The sequence below is a fragment of the Giraffa tippelskirchi genome, chromosome 1 (assembly GCF_054371585.1).
Source record: "Giraffa tippelskirchi isolate mGirTip1 chromosome 1, T2T-mGirTip1v1.2.pri, whole genome shotgun sequence".
NCBI lineage: Eukaryota > Metazoa > Chordata > Mammalia > Artiodactyla > Giraffidae > Giraffa > Giraffa tippelskirchi.
The window spans coordinates 226,821,322-226,844,739 of NC_137275.1; the positions used below are offsets into that span (position 1 = coordinate 226,821,322).

The 23,418-nt window shown below is 45.6% G+C and overlaps 1 long non-coding RNA gene across 1 annotated transcript; it reads right to left on the reverse strand.

The window, feature by feature from the left end:
• Positions 1–9,187: 9,187 nt before the first annotated feature.
• LOC145541181 (uncharacterized) lies at positions 9,188–16,021 on the reverse strand. Its single transcript, XR_014078848.1, has 2 exons — positions 11,309–16,021; positions 9,188–10,779 (listed from the first exon to the last, which is right to left on the reverse strand). It is a non-coding gene; the product is annotated as an uncharacterized LOC145541181 (long non-coding RNA).
• Positions 16,022–23,418: the final 7,397 nt, after the last annotated feature.

A 23,418-nucleotide genomic window follows, 5' to 3' on the forward strand; every position in this document is an offset into this window, starting at 1 on the left:
CATCCAAACTGTTTCAACTCAAATCATTCCAAGCATAATTCCAACTTATTGCAACTCTAGTCAATTGTTGCAATTTCACGAAAAAGGCACATTGTGATTCTTTCGTATAGACCAGTAAAGGCTAGGATTTCTGTCTAATGTTTTTTTTAGAGGCCTTAGAAATCATGGAAAATTTCAACTCTTCTCCCTGCTTCACCTTGTTCTGATTCAGTTGACATGGGAAAAGCTATGGAAAGAGTGTTTAATATAATCTGAACTCACAAGGTATCTACTATTTGGTGTACATGAAGATCTGAGAAGTAGACTTTGATGGATATAAAAAAAAAATATTGTGAATGTAGAACGTAATTAGAAATTGCGAGAGTCATTTGACCAGAGAACAATCACAATGGATCAAATTTATCTTCCACACCCATGAGGACAAGTTTATCTTGGTAACAACATCAGCAACCGAGGAGTTAAAGTGTTATCACTGTGAAAAATGATTATGAAAAGAAATCTATGAAATGTTTGGAACACAACTTTCCAAGAGGCTTTACATTTCAGGTAAATGTTTTATTATTTGACATCTTGAGTGGATTACAGACTCGGTGTAAGTTTTACAGACTCTTCAAAGTAACGTTCTATTCCATCCTGGAATGAATACATCACCTTTTGATTCATGCCCTTGTGACACACTTAATCAGACTTAGAGACAATCCATGTTTGAGAGTGTTCTAAACCAATTTGTGCATACCAGCTGCAGATCTGACAAGCAACATTTACTCTCACGTTGTTGTTGCTGTTCAGTTGTTGACTTGAGTCTGACTCTTTGTGACCCCATGAACTGCAGCACTCCAGGAATCACTGTCCTTCACCATCTCCTGGAGATTGCTCAAACTGCTGTCCATTGAATTGATGATGCCATCCAACCATCTATTCCTCTGTCGTCCCCTTCTCCATTTGCCTTCAGTCTTTCCCAGCATCAGGGTCTTTGCCAGCGGGTCGGCTCTTCACATCAGGTGGCCAAAGGATGGGAGCTTTGGTTTCAGCATCAGTCCTTCCTATGAATATTCAGGACTGATTTCCTTTAGGATTAACTGGTTTGATCTCCTTGCAGTCCAAGGGACTCTCAAGAGTCTTCTCCAGCACCACAGTTCGAAAGCATCAGTTCTTCAGTGCTCTGCCTTCTTTGTGGTCCTACTCTCACATCCGTACATGACTACTGCAAAAACCAGTAGCTTTTACTGTCACATATGGGGTATCAAATTTGCTTTTACATATTGCCTACTACATTTAGACTCTTGGTTCATACTTCATGTAACCATGTAGTGTTGTATTTAAATCCAATTTGAAACAAAGCTTTAAGAATGTTTTGCCTACCAGTAGCGTTCTATTTTCACCGGCACCTCTTACCTTGGTGTGACATCTCAAAACTCAGAAATTTTTACATGTTGATATGAATATCAATTTCATTTCAGCAGAGTTTGAACAGAGAAGTGAAAAAATCAGGATGCCTATTTTATCAGATTTCTCCAGGCAGAAAATTGAAGCTTGTTGCTGTTCTGTCACTCAGTCATGTCCAACTCTTTGTGACCCCATAGATTTCAGCACGCTGGGCTCCCCTGTCCTTCACCATCTGCCAGAGTTTGCTCAAACTCATGTCCATTAGGTCGGTGATGCCATCCAACCATCTTGTCCTCTGTCGTTCCCTCTTCTTCTGCCCTCAGTCTTTGAAATTGAAGCTGTTAGAAGGCAGAATTCATTCAGTTTATGGGCTCCTTGACTCAATTTTTTGCAGGAATTTTCTTATGTATTTTTTCAAGTGTGACCTTTCCTTCATATAATAGCAAATAAACAGAATTAGAAGAAACTAATTTGAAACGATGGATTGTTTCTACCCTGACAATCCGAACACAAAGGAACCAGTGGGAACCGCAAAGATCTGGGGGCCAGGCTTTTAAGAATATTTTAGGTTGGCAAATAATAACTAATATACTTTCAATTTCAACAATTTTATTCTGATAAAGAATATCCTTTTCTAGAAGGCTTCCAGTGTGGCTGCCTCCTGCTGGAAGCCTTGGATGATGGAATCAGGGCACTTTCTGTCTGTCTGTACAGGACCCTGGGCTCAACTCTAAGAAATCCCTGGATCTCCCCTGGATCCTGACCCCTATGTGCCCAAAGATACTGGTAACGGTTTGGTTTTGCCTGTTGAAGTGTTTAACGACAAAGGTTCTTTCAGTTTCCTGATGTGGGTGACATGTGGAGCCCAGTGATGATTTTTTTCTTTAAGAAACTTACTTGCTAGTTCCCACATGAGGGTGAGGCCCCTGTCCAATGATGAGAGACCTTGCATGTGTGTGACTTGTGCCTCCAGGGAGAGCAACTTTATGCTAGTTTAAACCTGACCACATTCTGTTTACATGGTAGATTTAGACCTCCCTAAGTCTTGTCTAGGGGCTTCCCTGGTGGCTGAGATGGTAAAGAATCTGCATGCAGCGCAGGAGACCTGGGTTTGATCTCTGGATCAGGAATATCCCCTGGAGAAGGGTATGGCAACCGACTCCAGTATTTTTGCCTGGAGAATCCCATGGACAGAGGAGGCTGGAGGGCTACCGCCCATGTGGTCACAAACAGTCAGACATGTCTGAATGACGAACACCTTGACTTTTCAATCCCTTCTGCACTGATTATGTTTAGACAAGACTGCGTGCTTTCTACAATGAGTCCATGTCTTGCCTGTTGGAATAGTGTGATAATATTGATACCGACCGTGTTCTGTGTGCACTAGGACGTGGAGACCTGGGTGCAGACTGGGCCTGTCCTCTGTCCTGGAAAACTCCGTGCCTGTGTCTGAATGTCAGTGCTCAGAGGCCTGGGGTCTGGAGCTGAGGTGGGCTCCTCTGGGTAACGTGCCCTCCTCTGAGTGGGGTTCCGTGGCCCTCCAAGGGGTCAGGGCTGCAGTAGGGCTCTTAGTCTTTCCTCCTGCCAGGTTCACCTGCCCTGGGGCTCACAGAGACACCTCAGGTGGCCTACCTGGTAATTAGTCCCATTTCCCAGCACATTCAGTTTGAGTAGGAAGGCAGGTTTCACCTGGTAAATTGATTCCAGGGTACTGGGATGAGGCAGAAAACCAACGGGCAGCAGGTGAGGTTGCTCATGTGATCGCCTTCCGGTCGGCCGTCCCTGCTCAGCAGAGACCAGACCTGCCCCTCATCTCCTAGCCCCGCGCCTGATTGTTTTCTCAACACCTCAGTGGGAAAATGAAGGACCGAGCCTGCTGGAACCAAGGTAGTGTGTTCAACATTATCGTGACAGCTGTAAAAACAGTATCAGACAGAACCGAAGGGCGGGAGAGGAGGACTTCCCTGGGACAAGTGTGGGGAGGGGAGACCCTACGCTTCTTTCTACCATCCCAGGAGGTTCCAGGAACCCACTCGTTTCCACCTTAGGGGCCCAGCCAGTAGAGACCTGGTGTCCTAACCAAGAGTCATGCGACCCCAGATGCAGGGGCTGGGGATTGTGTGGGTCTCACCCCATCCATGTGGGTCCAGATCCCGTACTTGGAGACCCTGTGTCTGCTCTTGCCCCTCGGAGGTTCCCAACATCTGAATTGAGGATCTTATCCTAGTTAACCTGTGGTCCTTTTTCTCCTCTTCATCTTGGGACATTCACATAAGGTCAGGCATCTTTGAATGGGTTGCTGCTCTGTGTTCTGCTGAGTGAAAACCTTTGGTGGTGTCGTATTAATGTCATAGCATATCACATATATGTGATAGGCGACCCTCGTATCACAGGGTCACCACTGTCTGGGGTTCCCTAGATGGATTTCAGGTAATTTAATTTTTATTTTCTATTGGAGTCAAGTTGATTTCCATTGTTTTGTTAGTTTTAGTGGTACAGGAACTTAATTTGATTTTACATAGAAGCGTATCTATTCTTTTTCCATTTTTTTCCTCGTATAGATGATTACAGTCTGTTCAGTAGAGTTCCCTGTTCTATTCCCTAGATCCTATTTGATTATTAATTTGTTAGATATTAGTGTGTATAGTTAATCCTAAATTCTTAATTATCCCTTCTTTCTAACTTTCTTTTGATAATCATAGTTTGATTTTCTCAGGCTGTGAAGTCTGTTTTGTACATTAAGTCATTGGTATGAACTTATAGATTGCACCTGTAAGTGATATCTCACGATATTTGTCTTTCTCTCTGAGTTCTCTCACTTACTGTGATGATTTCTTAGTCCATCCATGCTGCTGACAGCATCCTTATTTCATTCTATTTTATGGTTGAGTAGTATTCCAGTGTATAGATGTACCCCCTAGTCTTCATTATTCTGTCGGTGGACCTTTTGGTGGATTCCATGTCTTGCCTATTGAAATAGTGCTGCCCTGAAAATCAAGGGGCATGTGTCATTTTGGAGGGTGATTTTCTGTGGACCTGTGCTTCCCTTGTGGTTCAGCTGGTAAAGAATCCGCCTGCAGTGAGGGAGACTTGGGTTTGATCCCTGGGTTGGGAAGATCCCCTGGAGAAGGAAATGGCAAACCACTCCAGTATTCTTGCCTAGAGACTCCCATAGACAAAGGAGCCTGGCCGGCTACAGTCCACGGGGTTGCAAAGAGTCGGACACGACTGAGCAACTGAACAACAACAACTGCACCCGTTTTGACATGTAAATCTTGGTCTGTGCCAGCTAATTACTCCCCCACCCCCTGCCACCTTTCCAGTTTGCCACCTTTCCATACATTTCTGAGTCTGTGAAACTGTTTGCCTTTTGTAATGACGTTCATTTGTATCCATTTTTACATTCCACAGAAGTGATACTCTCTATCATCTGACTTCCCCTTTCTCAGTTACTTGACTTAGTTTGATCACCTCTAGTTTCTTCCCTGTAACTGGAACTGGCGTTATTTCATCCTTCTTTATGTCTGAGCAATATTGCATTGTGTATATGTGCCTCATATACACATATAAACTTAAGTTGCTCCCCTGTCTTGGCTTTTTCTCTGTGTCCGTCTGTCTGTCCTTGTTCACTTCAGTTGCCCCCTCATTTTCTGTGTCCGCCTGTCTGTCCTTGCTCACGTAAGTTGCCCCCTGTCTTGTCTGTTGTACCCAGTGTATACGTACCTCATTCTCTGTGTCCGTCTGTCTGTCCTTGTTCACTTAAGTTGCCCCCCTGTCTTGGCTGTGTATGTACCTCATTCTCTGTGTCCGTCTGTCTGTCCTTGCTCACTGAAGTCAATCCCCTGTCCGGACTGTTGTACCCAGTGGGTATGTACCTCATTCTCTGTGTCCATCTGTCTGTCTTTGCTCACTGAAGTCGCTCCCCTGTGTTGACTGTTGACCCGGCGCTGCCGTGATCTGTGGAGTGCTGGTGTCTTTTAAAATGTTGCTTTTTTTCCTTGATCTCCTTCTAGGTGTTGGATTTCTGGGTCACTGGGTACTTCTATGTTTAGTTTTTAAAAGAACTGCCATAATGTTCTCCCTGATTGGTGTACCAATTTACTTTCCCACCAACAGTGTTGGAGGGTTTCTTTCTCTCCACACCCTCTGCAAAATTTATTGTTGTAGGTATTTGATGTGGCCATTCTGACCAATGTGAGGTGATGCCTCATTGTACATTTGATTTGCCTTTCTCAAAGAACTAGTGATGCTGAGCATCTTTCATGTGCTTTATGACCATCTCTATGACTTCTTTAGAGAAACATGCATTTAGACCTCTGGCTGATATTTTTGTTGAGTTTTTCTTTTTTTTTGGCTGAGGTGTACTAATAATTTGTATGTGTTGGAGAGAAAGTTCTTGTGGAATCAACCCTGAAGATTCATTGGAAGTGGAAGGACTGAAGCTGAAGCTCCAATCTTTTGGCCACCTGAGGCGAAGAGTCGACTCATTGGGAAAGACCCTGATGCTAGAAAAGATTGAGGATGGGAGGAGAAGGGGCAGCAGAGGATGAGATGGTTGGATGGCTTTACCCACTCGACAGACATGAGTTTGAGCAAACTCCCAGAGATAGTGAGGGACAGGGAAGCCTAGCGTGCTGCAGTCCATGGGGTCACAAAGAGTCAGACATGACTTAGCAACTGAACAACTACAAAAACCTGGATCTTCCTGAATATTAACTGCCTAGCAATTCAGCTGGCATTTAATATTCAGCTACACAGTATGAAAAGACAAAAAGATATGACACTGAAAAATGAACTCCCCTAGTTGGTAGGTGCCCAATGTGCTACTGGAGAAGAGTGAAGAAATAAATCCAGAAAGAATGAAAAGGCTAAGTCAAAACAGAAACAGTTGTGGGTGTGTCTGGGGGAGGAAGTAAAGTCCGATGCTGTAAAGAGCAATATTGCATACGAACCTGGAATGTTAGGTCTATAAATCCAGGTAAATTAGATGTGGTCAAGAAGGAGATGGCAAGAGTGAACACTGACATTTGAGGAATAAGTGAACTAAGATGGGTGGGAATGAGTGAATTTAATTCAGATGACCATTGTATCCACTACTGTGGACAAGAATCCCTTAGAAGAAATGGAATAGCCTTGATAGTCAACAAAAGAATGTGAAATGGAGTACTTGGCTGCAGTCTCAAAAACAACAGAATGATCTCTGTTCATTTCCAAGGCAATTCATTCAATATCAAAGTAATCCAAGTCTATGCCCCAACCTCTAATGCTGAAGAAGCTGAAATACTGAGCCTATGAAGACCTACAAGACCTCCCAGAACTAACACCAAAAAAAGATGTCCTTTTTCATCATAGGGACTGGAATGCAAGTTTTCTATGAAATCTCTACTTCCCCCCACCCCTTTTTTATGCCTTAGAAGGTAGAGCAGGGTGGTGAGCATCAGGTCCTTGTGAGTTATTTATATCAGATACACTTTTCTGTGAATATGAACAGGAGGATAGGGGATAAATTTTATGAATTATCTCTTAGAGACAAAGATTTCTGTGTATATGTTGAAGGAAGGAATGAAGGAAGGAAGGCAGAGGATTTTCCTTGTGGATTACTTGTTACATATATTGATTTCTTGTCAATTTAGGTATGGACCTCCTAATGCATCCCTCCCTTCACTTCAATTTTTTCGTGGAACCATTTGTTTGATTTGAATTCTCAGAGTCTCTTTCAGAATTGGAAATTTGTTGACTTGCACATCTATTTTTTAGTTTACCTGGACAATACCTCATACACCATGTTCTACCTCCGCCTTAGTGTATGATCCTTCAAGCTCCATCCCTGTGACTACCAGTGTTATTCTCTAACTTCAGCAGCAGTTTTATATGAGTGAGAAATAGTCTACCGTATACATGCAGCACATCTTCCTATTCAGTTGCTCAGTCGTGTCCGACTCTTTGTGACTCCATGGACCGCAGCATGCCAGGCTTCCTTGTCCATCACCAATGCCAAGAGCTTGCTCAAACTCATGTCCATTGAGTTGGTGATGCCATCCAACCATCTCACCCTCTGTCATCCCCTTCTCCTCCTGCCCTCAATCTCTCCCAGCATCAGGGTCTTTCCCAATGTGTCAGTTCTTCGCATCATGTTACCAAAGTATTGGAGTTTCAGCTTCAGTATCAGTCCTTCTAAAGAATATTCAGGACTGATTTCCTTTAGGATGGACTGGTTGGATCTCCTTGCAGTCCAAGGGACTCTCAAGAGTCTTCTCCAACACCACAGTTCAAAAGCATCAATTCTTTGGCATTCAGCTTTCTTTATGGTCCAACTCTCACATCCATACATGACTACTGGAAAAACTATAGATTTGACTAGACGGACCTTTGTCAGCAAAATATTGTCTCTGTTTTTTAATATGCTGTCTAGGTTGGTCATAACTTTTCTTTCAAGGATCATGCATCTTATAATTTCATGGTTGCAGTCACCATTTGCAGTGATTTTTTGAGCCCCCCAAAATAAAGTCTGTTATTTTTCCATTGTTTGCCCATCTATTTGCCATGAAGTGATGGGACCAGATGCCATGATCTTTGTTTATTGAATGTTGAGTTTTAAGACAGCTTTTTCACTCTCCTCTTTCACTTTCATCAGGAGGCTCTTTAGTTCCTCCTCACTGTCTGCCAAAAGGGTGGTGTCATCTGTGTATCTGAGGTTATTGATATTTCTCCTGGCAATCTTGGTTCCAGCTTGTGCTTCATCCAGCCCAGCATTTCACACGATGTACTCTGCATATAGTTAAATAAGCAGGGTGATAATGTACAGCCTTGACGTACTCCTTTCCCCATTTGGAGCCAGTCTATTGTTCCACGTCTGGTTCTAACTGTTGCTTCTTGACTTGCATACAGATTTCTCAGGAGGCAGTTCAGATGGTCTGGGATTCCCATCTCTGGAAGAATTTTCCACAGTTTGGTGTGATCTGCACAGTCAAAGGCTTTGGCGTAATCAATAAAGGAGATGTTTTTCTGGAATTCTCTTGATTTTTCTATGATCCAATGGATGTTGGCAATGTCATCTCTGATTCCTCTGCCTTTCTAAATTGAGCTTGAACATCTGGAAGTTCATGGTTCAGGTACTGTTGAAGCCTGGCGTGGAGAATTTTGAGCGTTACTTTGCTAGCATGTGAGATGAGTGCAATTGTGTGGTAGCTTGAGCATTCTTTGGCATTGCCCTTATTTGGGATTGGAATGAAAATTGACCTTTTCCAGTCTTGTGGCCACTGCTGAGTTTTCCAAATTTGCTGGCATATGGAGTGCAGCACTTTCAAAGCATCATCTTTTAGGATTTGAAATAGCTCAACTGGAATTCTATCACCTCCACTAGCTTTTTGTAGCAATGCTTCCTAAGGCCCACTTGACTTCACATTCCAGGATGTCTGGCTCTAGGTGAGTGATCACACCGTCGTGGTTATCTGGGTCATGGAGATCTTTTTTGTATAATTCTTCTGTGTATTCTTGCCACCTCTTCTTAATATCTTCTGCTTCTCTGAGGTCCATACCATTTCGGTCCTTTATTGAGCCCATCTTTGCATGACATATTCCCTTGGTGTCTCTAATTTTCTTGAAGAGATCTCTAGTCTTTCCCATTCTATTGTTTTCTTCTATTTCTTTGCATTGATCCCTGAGGAAGGCTTTCTTATCTCTGCTTGCTCTTCTTTGGAACTCTGCATTCAAATGGGTATATCTTTTCTTTTCTCCTTTTCCTTTCACTTCTCTTCTTTTCACAGCTATTTGTAAGGCCTCCTCAGACAACCATTTTGCCTTTTTGTATTTCTTTTTCTTGGGGAAGATCTTGATCCCTGTCTCCTGTACAATGTCACAAACCTCCATCCATAGTTCTTCAGACACTCTATCAGATCTAATCCCTTGAATCTATTTCTCACTTCCACTGTAGAATTGTAAGGGATTTGATTTAGGTCATACCTGAATGGTCTAATGATTTTCCCTACTTTCTTTCATTCAAGTCTCAATTTGGCAATAAGGAGTTCATGATAGGAGCCACAGTCAGCTCCCAGTCTTGTTTTTTGCTGACTGTATAGAGCTTCTCCATCTTTGACTCAAAGAATATATTCAGATTTCGGTATTGACCATCTGGTGATGTCCGTGTGTAGAGTCTTCTCTTGTGTTGTTGGAAGAGGGTATTTGCTATGACCAGTGTGGTCTCTTGGCAGAACTCTGTTAGCCTTTGCCCTTTTCATTTTGTACTCCCAGGCCAATTTTGCCTGTTCCTCCAGGTATCTCTTGACTTCCTACTTTTGCATTCCAGTCCCGTATTATGAAAAGGACATCTTTTCTGGGTGTGAGTTCTAGAACATCTTGTTGGTCTTCACAGAATAATTCAATTTCAGCTTCTTCAGCATTACTGGTTGGGGCCTAGACTTGGAACTGTGATATTGAATGGTTTGTCTTGGAAACGAACAGAAATCATTCTGTCATTTTTGAGACTGCACCCAAGTACTGCATTTCCAACTATTCTGTTGACTATGAGGGCTACTTCATTTCTTCTAAGGGATTCTTGCCCACAGTAGTAGATATAATGGTCATCTGAGTGAAATTCGCCCATTACAATCCATTTTAGTTCACTGATTCCTAAAATGTTGATGTTCACTCTTGCCATCCCCTGTTTGACCACTTCTAATTTACCTTGATTCATGGACCTAACATTCCAGCTTCCTATTCAGTATTGCTCTTTATAGCATGGGACTTTACTTCCATTACCAGTCACATCCACAACTGGGCATTGTTTTCACTTTGGCTCCATCTCTTCATTCTTCCTGGAGCTATTTCTGGAGCTATTTGTCTCCTCTTCTCCAGTAGAATGTTGGGCACATACTGACCTGGGGAGTTTATCTTTCAGTGTCCTATCTTTTTGCCTTTTTGTACTGTTCATGGGTTTCTCAAGGCAAGAATACTGAAGTGGTTTGCCATTCCCTTCTCCAGTGGACTACATTTTGCCAGAATTCTCCACCATGACCCGTCTGTCTCGGGTGGCCCTACATGGCATGGCTCATAGTTTCTTTGAGTTAGACAAGGCTGTGGTTGTTGTGATCAGTTTAATTAGTTTTCTGTGTTTTGGATTCTACCTGAACTATCTATCTGGATTCTACCTGAACAAACAGAAAAGTCCTTGAGTCTCACTACTATTTCCCCATAAAGCATCACACAAACACCCAATCCAGACTCATCTTTTCCAGGTCCACAGTACACTACTGAGGGTGCTTCTATGCCAGGAGGCAGCGTTGTCAGGAAGGAGGCTTGAGCTAAGATCCCCAGGACCAGCAGAGGTGAAGTCTGGCTTAATTTTGCCTTGAAATTTCTAGCGGCCTCGATCCCACAATGTAATCTTGTCCCAGCCTGACACAGCACACACTAAACCATTAAAAATTGTTCTCTGCCAGACTGTTTTGACCCCACCCCATTTCAGCAATGGGACTGAAGCCTGCTCGGCCTCCAGGGATGCGGTAATGTCCCAAGTTAGGGAGGTCGAACGTCATACAGTAGACATTGCTTTCCTTCCCTTTTCTTTAACATCATACCAATACTACCCGCAGCATAGTCCAATTGACCTGCTGTGACGATTGTCACTGCACAGTCGCCTGATTCAGGTATGAAGTCATCTATGGGTTTTCTCTATGGTTTTGGTGGGACTATCTGCCTTAGGGGGTCGAGCAGAGTGGTGAGCATCAGGTCTTCATGCCTTTTCTACCTCAGATACCCCCTTATTTTTTTTGCCAATGGAAAGCAGGAAGATAACAGATAACTGATACGGATCATCTCTTAGAGCTACAGAGTTGTATGTCTGGATGGACGGGTGGACGAAAGGGTACAGCCCACGTGGGTGATTCATTACAGGTACAGATCTGCTTTCGCTTTGGGTACTTACCCACTAATTTGTTCCAGGCCGTGCTGTTTCTTTCTTTCCGAAATCCTTTTTTTGACTTTGAATTCTCAGGGTCTCTTTCTGGGATGTCAGTTTGTCGCCTTCTCTGTCTGTCCTCACTTGGCCTAGACTAGACCTCATATACCCAGTTCTTCCTCTGCCTGACTGACTACTCTTGGCCTCTGATCCTTCCTGGGCCATCCATCCGTGTCTCCCAGGGTTGGAGTTCCCTACTTTCCATATCTTTTTTTTCTGTGAGGGAGAAACCGTCTACCAGATCTGTGTACGTTTTCTTTAAGCTTCAGTCTCTCGTTGGGGATTTTGCAGGTTGCACATCTAGGCTCCTGAAGGAAGCAGTGGTGGCGGTCTATTGGGGTGCATGTGCCTTTTGATCGATGGAGCTCTCAGGATACAGGCCAAGGTGCAGGAATGACATAAGGCCTGGCTTGAGAGTGTTTCTTTCAGGCGTTCAGAGTCTGCTGTCTCCCTTCTAGCGGCTGCTGTCAATGGGCACTCCCAGCCACAGTCCAGGGCGGTCCTTCTTCCTCCAGACTCTCTGCCTTGTTGATTGCCTATAGCCTTGCCATGTTGGCATTTGTGAGTGTTGCAATGTGACTTCCCATTGTCCTTTTGATTGGCATTCCTGCAGTAATCAGGGATGCTGAGCGCCTTGTTTGGTGGGGGATGTTGAGTGCGTCTGTGCTTTCTGTTTTTTTTTTTCTTTCTTCTCCTTAAAGGGTGTGAGGGCGATTTTCCTTTGGCAGTTGGCTTCCTGAACATCAGCTGCCATTCCTTGGGGGCAGCTGGCTGGAAGGGAAGCCCAGGCCTTGTGGATGGAGCTGAGGTGCCTGTGGTCGTGTTGTAATTACAGAAAATGGCCACAAGGTGGCAGCACTTTCCCATGCCCACCTTTGGATCCTGGGGGCAAGCAGAGCCTTAGGGCCAGCTGGCTTCCTGGGCTGAGCAATAAATGAGTGGGATGTGCCTGAGCAAAAAAGATAGGGCCTGAGTCTCACTCCTTTCCCCCTACAGCATCTCACAAACGGCCCTTTCAGACGGGTTCCTTCAGGGTCCACAGTGCACTGCTGGGGGTTCTTAGGCGCTAGAAGGCTGCATCCTCAGGCAGGAGGCTGGACCTGGGCTTCCCAGCACGGGGGGAGGGAGAGGCCGCCTGAATAACCTCAGTTACGCAGATGACAGTACCCTGATGGCAGAAAGCGAAGAACTAAATAGCGTCTTGATGAAAGTGAAAGAGGAGAATGAAAAAGCTAGCTTAAAACTCAACATTCAAAAAACAAAGATCTAGGCATTCGGTCCCATCACTTCCTGGCAAATAGATGAGGAATCAATGGAAACAGTGAGAGTGTTTTTTTTTTCCCTTGAGCTCCAAAATCACTGCAGTTGGTCACTGCAGCCATGAAATTAAAAGACGCTTCCTCCTTGGAAGAAAAGCTATGACCAACCTAGACAGCATATTAAAAAGAAGAGACATACTTTGCCGACAAAGGTCTGTCTAGTCAAAGCTATGGTTTTTCCAGTAGTCATGTATGGACGTGAGAGTTGGACCATAAAAAAACTGAGCGCTGTGGAATTGATGCTTTTGAACTGTGGCGTTGGACAAGACTCTTCAGAGTCCCTTGGACTGGAAGGAGATCTAACCAGTCCGTCCTAAAGGAAATCAGCTCTGAATATTCATTGGAAGGACTGATGCTGAAGTTGAAGCTCCAATACTTTGGCCACCTAATGGGAATACTGACTCACTGAGAAAGACCCTGATGCTGGGAAGGATTGAAGGCAGGAGGAGAAGGGGATGACAGAGGATGAGATGGTTGGATGGCATCACAGACTCAATGGACTTGAGTTTGAGTAAGCTCCAGGAGTTGGTGATGGACAGGGAGGCCTGGTGTGCTGCAGTCCATGGGGTTGCAAAAAGTCAGACATGACTGAGTGACTGAACTGAACTGAACTGAGGCAAAAAGGGCCTGACTTCCTCAGCTTTACCCTACTCTGGCGATCCCAGAACCTCTTATTTAAAAATAGAAATTTTGCTTTGGCTCGATTTATAAATTGAAAAAGGTCTGTGGTGAATGTCTTATACAATCTTTGAAGGCATAATAATTTAACTCTGAAGTTACAGAACATAGAACTTCCTAAAAGAAATTTCCAGCCAGTGGAGAGGGGAACCCCGTAGGACCATGCTTCGAGAACTGCGCCCCCTCCTATGAGGAGTCCAGGGGCTTATATAAGACGAGGGCTTGCAGTCAGGACTTAGTGATGAGGAACAGAGGTGTTAGGATCTTGTCAAAAACAGTCCTAGGCTGGTGTCAATAGCCCAGTAATTGAGTCTAGCAGTTCAGTGACTCTGTGGCCTTTCTGATATGTAACTACAAGGTGAAGGGAGTGTTGTGAGGATAAACAAAGGATAATATGTACAACACTGTGTCCTTACATGGCAGGGAGAGAGACAGAGAGACACACAGGCAGAGCAGACAGTCTTTTAGAGAGAATTTGCTGAGAACAGAGGACTAAGGTAGGGAGGGCCGCTGATGAGACAGTGGGCAGACTTCCTGACCGACCAGAAGAGCTGATCTCTTTCATGGGCTTGAGGCAATTGTTATAGTCTCAGGACAAAGAAAGTTCCTATGAGATGGGATGGTGTTCTCATTGGTTGGGGGTCTTTTGATTGCCCACCTTGCCTAATATGGAGGTTGGAACTTGCTGTTTAGGGACAGCATGTAAAGTGAAAAGTGAAGTGAAGTCGCTCAGTTGTGTCCGACTCTTCGCGACCCCATAGACTGTAGCCTACCAGGCTCCTCTGTCCATGGAATTTTCCAGGCGAGAATATTGGAGTGGGTTGCCATTTCCTTCTCCAGGAGATCTTCCTGACCCAGGGATTGAACTTGGGTCTCCTGCATTGTAAACAGACAGTTTACCGTCTGAGCCACCAGGGAAGTCCAAGGGACAGAATGACGAATGACAAACAGAATGGCCCATGACGGTGGTTGCCATGGAGCTTCGCTAATTCTGGAAATATTGCCCTATGACCGCAGCATGTGGTTCCACAGTTTATGCTTCAGAAGGACCATGTTGAGATGGGGTGTAAGATTCACCTTGTGGGCAGGGAGATTTGTTAGGGCCTGATGGAGGGATCAGGCTTGAGCCAAGGTTATGGCCCTAGAGGGAAATCAGTGTGGGGACTGGCCATAGGCTCTGGAGGGGGAACTGGCAGTCACTGGGACACAAGCAAGTGGGAGACTGGGAGGCCCTGGGCGTCTGGGCTCAGCAACCAGGGGAGGTCGGGCTGCCTCCTGGGTGTGGGAGCAGCGGGATCACAGTCCTCTGTGAGGCCTCTTGTGAGACGGGGATGCGGTGGCTGGACAGATGCACCTGGTCTGGGAGAGGGTCTAGGCTGGAAATGTCACTGGAATCGTTGCAGGAAAAGGAGAGGCTGGGCCGGGGCATGTGGGTCATAGCAGACTCCACGCGGGTGACTGTGGTGCAGTCCTGGTGGAATCAACTCAGAGCCAAAAGGGCTGCCTGTCAGGAGCTCAGCTTCTTTCTCTGTTCCTATGAAACCCCTGTGTCAGAGTCTGAAACCCTGTCAGGAGACTTCTGAGCCCAGTGTTGCATGGTTTCATCAAAGGGCGTGTGACCATGCTCAGTCATGTCTGACCCTGGGGACTGTAGCCCGCCAGGCTCCTCTGCCCTTGGAATTTTTCAGGCAAGAATACTGGAGTGGGCTGCCATTTCGTCCTCCAGAGAATCTTCCCAGCCCAGGGATCGAATCTCCTTCTCCTGTGTCTCCTGCATTGTCTCCTTCTTTACCACTGAGCCACCCGGGAAGCCTTTTCATCCAAGGGTCCCTGGGAAAATAGAACCACTGCCGGCCCCGCCCGTGTCCGCACTGGGGATGAGTCCCATCAGGGCCCCGGGGCTCACAGACGACAGGGAGCTCTTGCCCTCAGGACTGGCTCCTCCTCCCCACCAGCAGCTGGTTAGAGGCCCAGGCATCCCCATCCTGGCTCCAGGCTCCAGGGCCTGGCTTCTGGGACAGCTTAGGGGTAAGGAAGACCCTCACACTCCTATACTTGCCTGGGGCCAAAATGTCTTAAAATCTGCACCTCGCAGATCATGGAGGGCTGAGTGTTTCCAGCGAGTATGGGGGAACCACGGGGCGTGAGGTTCCTACGTGTGCAGGGCCTTCCCAGTGCAGAGGTCTGTGCGTTTCCCCGGCCAGTCGGCTCCCCACGTCATCCTCCCAGGAAGCACAGATGCAGGGTCACCAGGGCAGAGGCCCTCTCTCCCTTTATGTGTAGCTGTCAGTCCCACAGTGAGGAACCTGGTGCCCACCCTCCGCCGTTTCTCTGTGTGCTGCTCCTTTCCAGAGGACATGTTCAGAGGTTTGAGCATTCTCAGCTGCCACACCCTGGAGAGACCTCTGTAAAATCAAGCCCACTGTTTATGAAAGCTCCGTTTTGCCTTTAGTCTACAGAGTCTGCTCATTCCCACAGTTGTCAGCGCCTTTTGCCTCATCCCGCACAGTGAGGTTTTTCTATGTAGTTCTACTACAGTTAGATGCGGTGTCCCATTGTGTGTTCCACTCCTACACCCAAAATAACTAAAATCAAATAGATTATAATCGACCCCTTGGGCTATACACATCTGCAGGCTCAGACAAATGCATAGTGACAGGTATCCATTCTAAAGTATCACATGGAATCCTTTAAACCCCCTCTCCATGATCTTCTTCTTATCTGTGTAGCTTTGCCTCATCCAGGATGTCATAAATAGGGTCATAATGATGTAGGAGATATCTGGGCTCCAGGTTAGACACTAGCAACTGGCCTCCTGTTTGCATTTCATGGGGCATGAAGAAGTGGGCTTCAGCTGGATACTCACAACCGTTAGCATTTCCTGAGACAAGAGATAGCTGGACTCCATTTAAGGCATTTACAATCAGCCTCCTGTTTGCCCTCTGAAATGGCAGTAACAACAGAAACAGGGTAAATAGCCAGGGTTTGTCTCTTGGAAACACCTTAAATTAACAGTCATGGCAATAGTCAAGGTAATAGTCAAGGCAAGGACAAACAGGGGGCAAAACCTTGTGTGAGAAAAGGGTTCAGGAATTGCTGCTCCCCCTCTTTTGGGACAAAGGAGACACTCCACATGCACAGGAAGGCTCTTTGTGGGTTAAAAGTCTGGGGACAATGCCAGGCTATAATGAGTCTTGCACCTCCCAGAAGCCTTCATTCGAGATCCATCTTGGCTGAGGGCTGTGTGCACACCAAGGGGACGGTCCCAGCTTAGATCAGGTTGAAAAAGAAACCAGATAACTGGCTGAAGGAAGACAAAGACCGGGAAGATCCAACCTGTGTGAATGACTCAACCACCTCTTTACTGCGCTGCTCCTCCCCGGGGGGGCTGCCCACACACTTTCTCTCCAGATGTGCGTCTCTGCCTTGCTTGTGTCTCAACTAAACAAACTGTTTCTCTATGTGCTCTCCCACTTGTTGTTACGCTATGTCTATGATAATGAAATTTATACTTGCATTTACAGTTTCTGCCTCCGGGATAAATGCATTTTCCCCTGGAACAAAGAATCAAGGGAAAATATCTTCTAGCGTGTAGCCCTTGCTGCTCTGGTGTCTAGGATTCCTGGTTTTCATCAAGGCTGGCCAGGTTCAGTTCCTGGGCAGGGAATTAAGATCCTGCTTCATGCCCTGCTCACTGTGTTACCAAGTCCAAGCTCACTATGCTCGTCGCACAACAGGCCAATGAATCCAAGAGACGAGGTGTTGAGGCAAGGAAGAGACTTTAATTGGGGAGCCAGCTGACCGAGAAGACGGCAGACTAGTGCCTCAAAATATCCATCTTGTCAGGGTCTGGTGGCCAGGCTCTTTTATGGATTAGAAATGGAGGGAGGTGAGGAAACAAAGCAAAAAGACATTTCAATCCTTGCAGATGTCTCCTAGAATGGCAAGCCTCAGGCAGGGGGATATGTTAGTCTCACTTCCTTACAGTCCTTCATAGGGGGCTCAGATTATCTCCCAGAGGCAGGCCATTATGTATATTTATTATAATAAAAAAGGGTTAAAGTCATAGAAGCAGATCCAGTGTAAATTCAAAATTAACCCTTCCTGGTTACAACTGCTGCCTCTTTGAGTTCAATGGTGTGTGCAGCTTCTTTAGACTGGATTCTTTCACTAACAGTGTATGAGTTGATGGCTCATTCCTTTCTATTGCTGAGCAGGGTTCCATTGCATATGCTTGTAGAGAAAAACAATTTTCCTTCTACCCTTCCAGATTCTTGGTAGAGACTTCCCCTGTAAAAAAGAAAAAACAGATTACCAGGAGGAAAACAGGAGTTTAATAACCTGTATACCTCTTATATGGGTTTTCCTGGTGGCTCCGATGGTAAAGAATCCACCTGCGATGCGAGAGACCTGGGTTCGATCTCTGGGTTGGGAAGATCCCCTGGAGGAGGGCACAGCAACGCACTCCAGTATTCTTGCCTGGAGAACCCCCCTGGACGGAGGAGCCTGGCGGGTTACAGTCCATGGGGTCACAAAGAGTCGGACATGACTGAGCGACTAAGCACATACTTCCTGTATATACAAGAGCTACCCAGAAAAAGTGAGGTACTCCCTGTAACGTCCAAGGGCATTATTTAAAATACTATCTTCAGATAAAAACAATAGGAGAAAGTCTTTGGGGGAGGGGAAGCCAGTTTTGGCAGGTTATCAGGCAAAACACAGTAAGGAAGTGTGTGATTGTTTGCAGATTTAAGTCAGGGCTCCTCCATTGAAAAGAGCTACTTGAGGTTTAATCATCCTTCTATTTCTGGTGCAATGAGGGACAGCCCCTAAATACGGAAATTTCTCTATTGTAAATGTCCTTCACAGCCGAGGAATCTCCATACAGTTTTCTGAGATCCCGGTTTTTGTTTTAAATGAGACTGAAATATTCCTTATGCCGGAAAGGCATATCTTGGGGTGGCATATTCTGTTTGCCTTGACATGGGTGTATCCCACTTCGCTTGTGCATTCATCTGTTGAAGGATATCCTTATTTGTTCAAGTTTTTAGCTATTATGAATAGTGCTGCTGTGCATAATTTCATCCTTGTTTGAATTTGGAGATAGGTTTTCAAAGCAGTTGACTAAATACTGAGCATCCCAAGGTGAGACTTGTTTAGCTTTGGAAAAAAACTGCCCAGCTGTCTTACACAGTGGCTGTACAGGCATCCCACTGTTAGGGGAAGCACACTGACTGAGACCGCCCACCCTGCCCAGGCACCATGGTAACCATTTGCATGAGTTGTTTTATGACTGGAGGTCCTGGTAAGGAACATGGAACTCATAAGCCACCACCAACCTAAAGAGTTCGGAAAAGGTCAAAAGGAGACACCATATGTCTGATCACCTCCCAGAATCCTCGCTGTCATCCATCTTGGCTGAACAGGGTGTGCACTGTTGTAGCCACGCTCTCCGGGAAGCAAACTCACTCAGAAGGACAACGCAAATAGTGGAGAGCAATTTATTACATGGGTGGGTCCAAGGCAGAGTCTCCTCTTAGCGAAGGACCCCGACCAGTTTTTGTGACAACATTATATACCATAAGTATACGTGCTAGCTAGCCTTGATTGTATCTCTCCTTTACACTATCCAGACTAGTTGGATAGTGTAAAGGAGAGATAAACAGGGTAACATATATCAATAGGTATTGTACAGATAATTTGTTTTGCTTTGGGGTAAATTAGTACACTCCCTTGGTGACGGGATATCTTGGTACGAGTCCTGAAGGCCTTTTATCCGGGGGTCGGTTTTCTAATTGATACGTCGTCTCCATGGATACTGGGCACATAATTTAGTGTCTATCAGGTGAACACCCAGGCATATAGTCCAAAGTTCACAGTGGTTTCAAGATGGAGACTGATTTTCAAGATGGAATCTGTTCGGCCTACTTTCCTCCTTCAGCACCACGAGGCAGGACTCTGAGTCAGAATGATTGGCTAAAGACAACCCGGAAACTAATCCCATCACCATAAAACCTGGGTTCCCCTCCCCTACTGCTCTCCACCCGGGCGCCCTTCCCAATAAAATCTCTTTCTTTGTCAGCACGTGTGTCTCCTCAGACAATTCATTTCCGAGTGTTAGACAAGAGCCCAATTTCGGGGCCTGGAAGGGGTCCCCCTTCCTGCAACACCACCAGCAATGAAGGAGAGCTTCTGTTGTTCCTCACACTCCAGCAATCGCTACTGTCATATATTCGGAGCTCAGCAGTGCTAATAGGTGCGGTGTGTTATCTCATGATTTTAATTGTTATTCCCTAGTAGTATGATACTTTTGTATAATTTTTCTATGATATTTAGCATTTGCATATCTCCTTTGGCCAGGTGTTTCTGTTAGATCCTTACCCATTTTTTTTTTTAAACTGGGGCTCTTTTAGAGGTCTTTGTCTAGTTTAGGTCCAAATCCTTTATTAGATATGTGTTTGCAAATGTTTTTCTCCCAGTTTGTGGCTTGTCTTTAGACTTTCTGCATAAGGTCTTTCAGGGGAGAGATCTTTAATTTTATAAAGTCCACAATATTTTTTTCTTTTGTATATTGGTGTTTTCTGTGTTAAAACTCAAAGCTCATGATCTGCAGACCAAAGCCAAGGTCATGTATATTTTCTTATATATATACATGTAATTTTGATTGTTTTGCATTTTAAATATCTGTTAATAAATATGAGTGAATTTGGTGTAAGTTTTACAGTTTGTGTTTACAGTCATTTCATTTCATATGGTTTCCAGTTGATTGTTCTGTAACTATTTTGGAGAAATCATAAGATATTTCAGTTTGAATTTCTTATCTGCAGCAGAACTGCACATATCTGCTCCATGGCCCCCTGGAGGCTGCTCCCTCTGAGATCCAGGAAACAGGAGGACCCACCAAACCGAGCCCATCCCTCATCAATGAGGTCATGCTGGGCACTGTCTCTTCAGACTGCGTTCTTTCACTGAGTAATATGCACGTGAGATTTAACCACGCCTTTTGAGGGTTGGTGGTTCATTCCTTTCTACTGCTGAGTAATACTCCATTGCATGTGTATGGAAGGAAAAACAATGTTCATTCTGCCCTTCCACAATAAAAGACAAATCACCAGGAGAAAAAACAAGCATACCTCCTCTATGCTTCTCTGGTGGCTTAGTGGTAAAGAATCCGCCTGCAAAACAGGAGAGACGGGTTTGATCCCTGGGTTGTGAAGATCACCTGGAGAAGAAGTTGGCAAACCACTCCAATATTCTTGCCTGGAGAATCCCATAGACAGAGGAGCCTGCGGGGCTACAGTCCATGGGATCCCAGAGTTGAACATGACTTAGCTAAAACAACAAATGCCTACTGTATACAGGGGAGCTACCAAAGAAAACTGAGTCACTCCCTGAAATGTCCTAAGCCATCACCTTAAATACCATCTTCAGCTGAAGACAGAAGTAAGACCTTGGGGAATGGGAGGAGCCAGTTATGGAAGGTTATCATGCAAGACACAGTAAAGAAGGATGATGTTGGTAGATTTAAGATGGGACCTTTCCATTGATAAGTTACTTGAGTTAATTATTGTAGGATATAGTTCGGGCAAGGCAGAAAAGGAAAGATGACCTCAATGGAAGTAGGTTACCTTTATTCAGGCAAGGAGGGGTGAGAGTCGGCCTAACGATCAGGCTAAGTGCCAAAAGAGATCAGGGGGACTCCACATTTATAGGGGGTTTGTTGAAGGTTTCTGAACAGGGGGTGAGAAGTCTCAGATAGATGCAACCAGCCTGGAGCATCAGGGTGGGACCTAAAGTCCTGTTTTGTTTTCTCCGAAGTTAGATGATTCAGCAAGGGCCTTTGAGACTGTTGTTTTCTTTTCTAGGCCCCAAAGATTTCTTCAATTATCCTTCTATTTCTGGTGCAAACAGGGGCAACCCTTAAATGCAGAGATTTCTCTGTTGTAAATGTCCTTCACAAAAGGCAATTGCTACTTAGTTGACTGAGAGTCCTCTTTTTTTCCCTTGAAGCCGACGTGAATAATCCTCACACCAGAGAGGCTTATTTTGGGGTGGCCTGCTCTACTTGCCTTCAAGTTTTTAACTATTATGAATAGTGCTGCTGTGCAGAAGTTCATCTTTGTTTGCATTTGGGCATGGATTTTTCAAAGCAGTTTCTTAAATACTGGAAATAGCGATTGTTGGATCCCAAGGTGAGGTTTGTTTAGCTTTGGAGAAAACTGCCCAACAAATGTTACAAAGTGGCTGTGCATGAGTCCCACCAGCAGTGAGGGGGCATTCCTGCTGATCCTCAGCCTCCAGTAATTGGTATTGTCATATATTTAGAGTTTAGCAGTCCTAATAATATGTGTGATGTGATATCTCATGATTTTAATTTGTAATTCCCTAATGGTGTATGACGTTGAACATGTTTTTGTTTTTGACTATCTGTATATCTTTTTTTGGCTGGGTGTCTGTTCAGATCTTTACTCATTTTTTATGGGGTTGTTCAAGAGGTCTTTGTCTATTTTGAGTCCAAATCCTTCATCAGATATGAGTTTTGCAAATACTTCTCTCCCAGATTGTGGCTTGTCTTTTGATTTTCTGAATAAGATATTGAAGAATCAGTTCAGTTCAGTCGCTCAATCGTGTCAGACTCTTCGCGACCCCATGGACTGCAGCACACCAGGCCTCCCTGTCTATCACCAACTCCCGAGTTTACTCAAACTCATGTCCATTGAGTCAGTGATGCCATCCAACCATCTCATCCTCTGTCGTCCCCTTCTCCTCCCGCCTCCAATCTTTCCCAGCATCAGGGTCTTTTCAAATGAGTCAGCTCTTCGCATCAGGTGGCCAAAGGATTGGAATTTCAGCTTCAGCATCAGTCCTTCCAAGAAATATTCAGGACTGATTTCCTTTCAGAATGACTGGTTCGATCGCCTTGAAGACCACGGGACTCTCAAGAGTCTCCTCCAACACCACAGTTCAAAAGCATCAATTTTTCGGCGCTCAGCTTGCTTTTCAGTCCAACTCTCACATCCACACATGACTACTGGAAAAACCATAGCCTTGACTAGATGGACCTTTGTTGGCAAAGTAATGTCTCTGCTTTTTAATATGCTGTCTAGGTTGGTCATACTTTTCTTCCAAGGAGAAAGTGTCTTTTAATTTCATGGCTGCAGTAGTTGTGCATGGGCTTAGTTGCTCCATGGCAGGTGGGGTCTTCCCAGATCAGGGATTGAACCCGTGTCTCCTGCATTGGCAGGTGGATTTTAACCACTGCACCACCAAGGAAGTCATTATGCTTCCCCCTTCCTGCTTTAAAAAAAGACTAAAAGCAACCTGTTTAGTAAGTTTTCAGGAGTCTGAGCTCTGAAGTCAGCATCTGTGGTGTCATTCTCCCAAAGGCTTCAGATCCCAGTTGGGCTCATGAGTCTGGCAATCAGGGTGGGTCTGGCGGCTGAAGACAGGCTTGGCCTCTGGAGCTCTGCCTTCACCGACTCACGCAGGCTCCCCGAGCCCTGGCAGCCAAGCAGAGCGGCTCGCAGGTGGGGCTGGTACAGCCGTGGGGCCGCTGCAGTCAGAGTGGAGCCTGCGGCGGAGGCAGCTGGCTGTCCGTCCCCGTGACTGCTGCTGTCCTGTGTGCCCGTGCAGGGCAGTCACGGTGTCAGGTGAGGCCTGGCCACTGTCATGGGGACAGGATGGGACCTCAGACAGCTCACATCCCCACCCCACCCCCCCCACTCAGATCGTGGCTTGGGGCTGCTGTCAGCTCCCTGGGCTGGGAGGCTGTGTAAAGCACCAGTCCCATTGCTCAAGGTCAGCTGAGACCCAAAGCTCTGTGGTCACACACTGTCCCCACCACCATGCAGGTCGTGCCACTTCTGTGAGGGAGGGCCTGTGCGGGGCTGTGGATGATGGGGGATTTGGGGGTGTTGTGGGCTGGCCCAGGAGTCAGCTTTTTGAGGGGAAGGGAGGGGAGCAGAGGGGAGGGAGAAGCTATGAATTGCTCAGGCTCCAAGGGGATTCCAGGCGCAGCTCCGGTGGGAGGTACAGGTAAGAAGCCCCTGCAAGTTGCTCGGTCCCCACCGTATTTCAGTT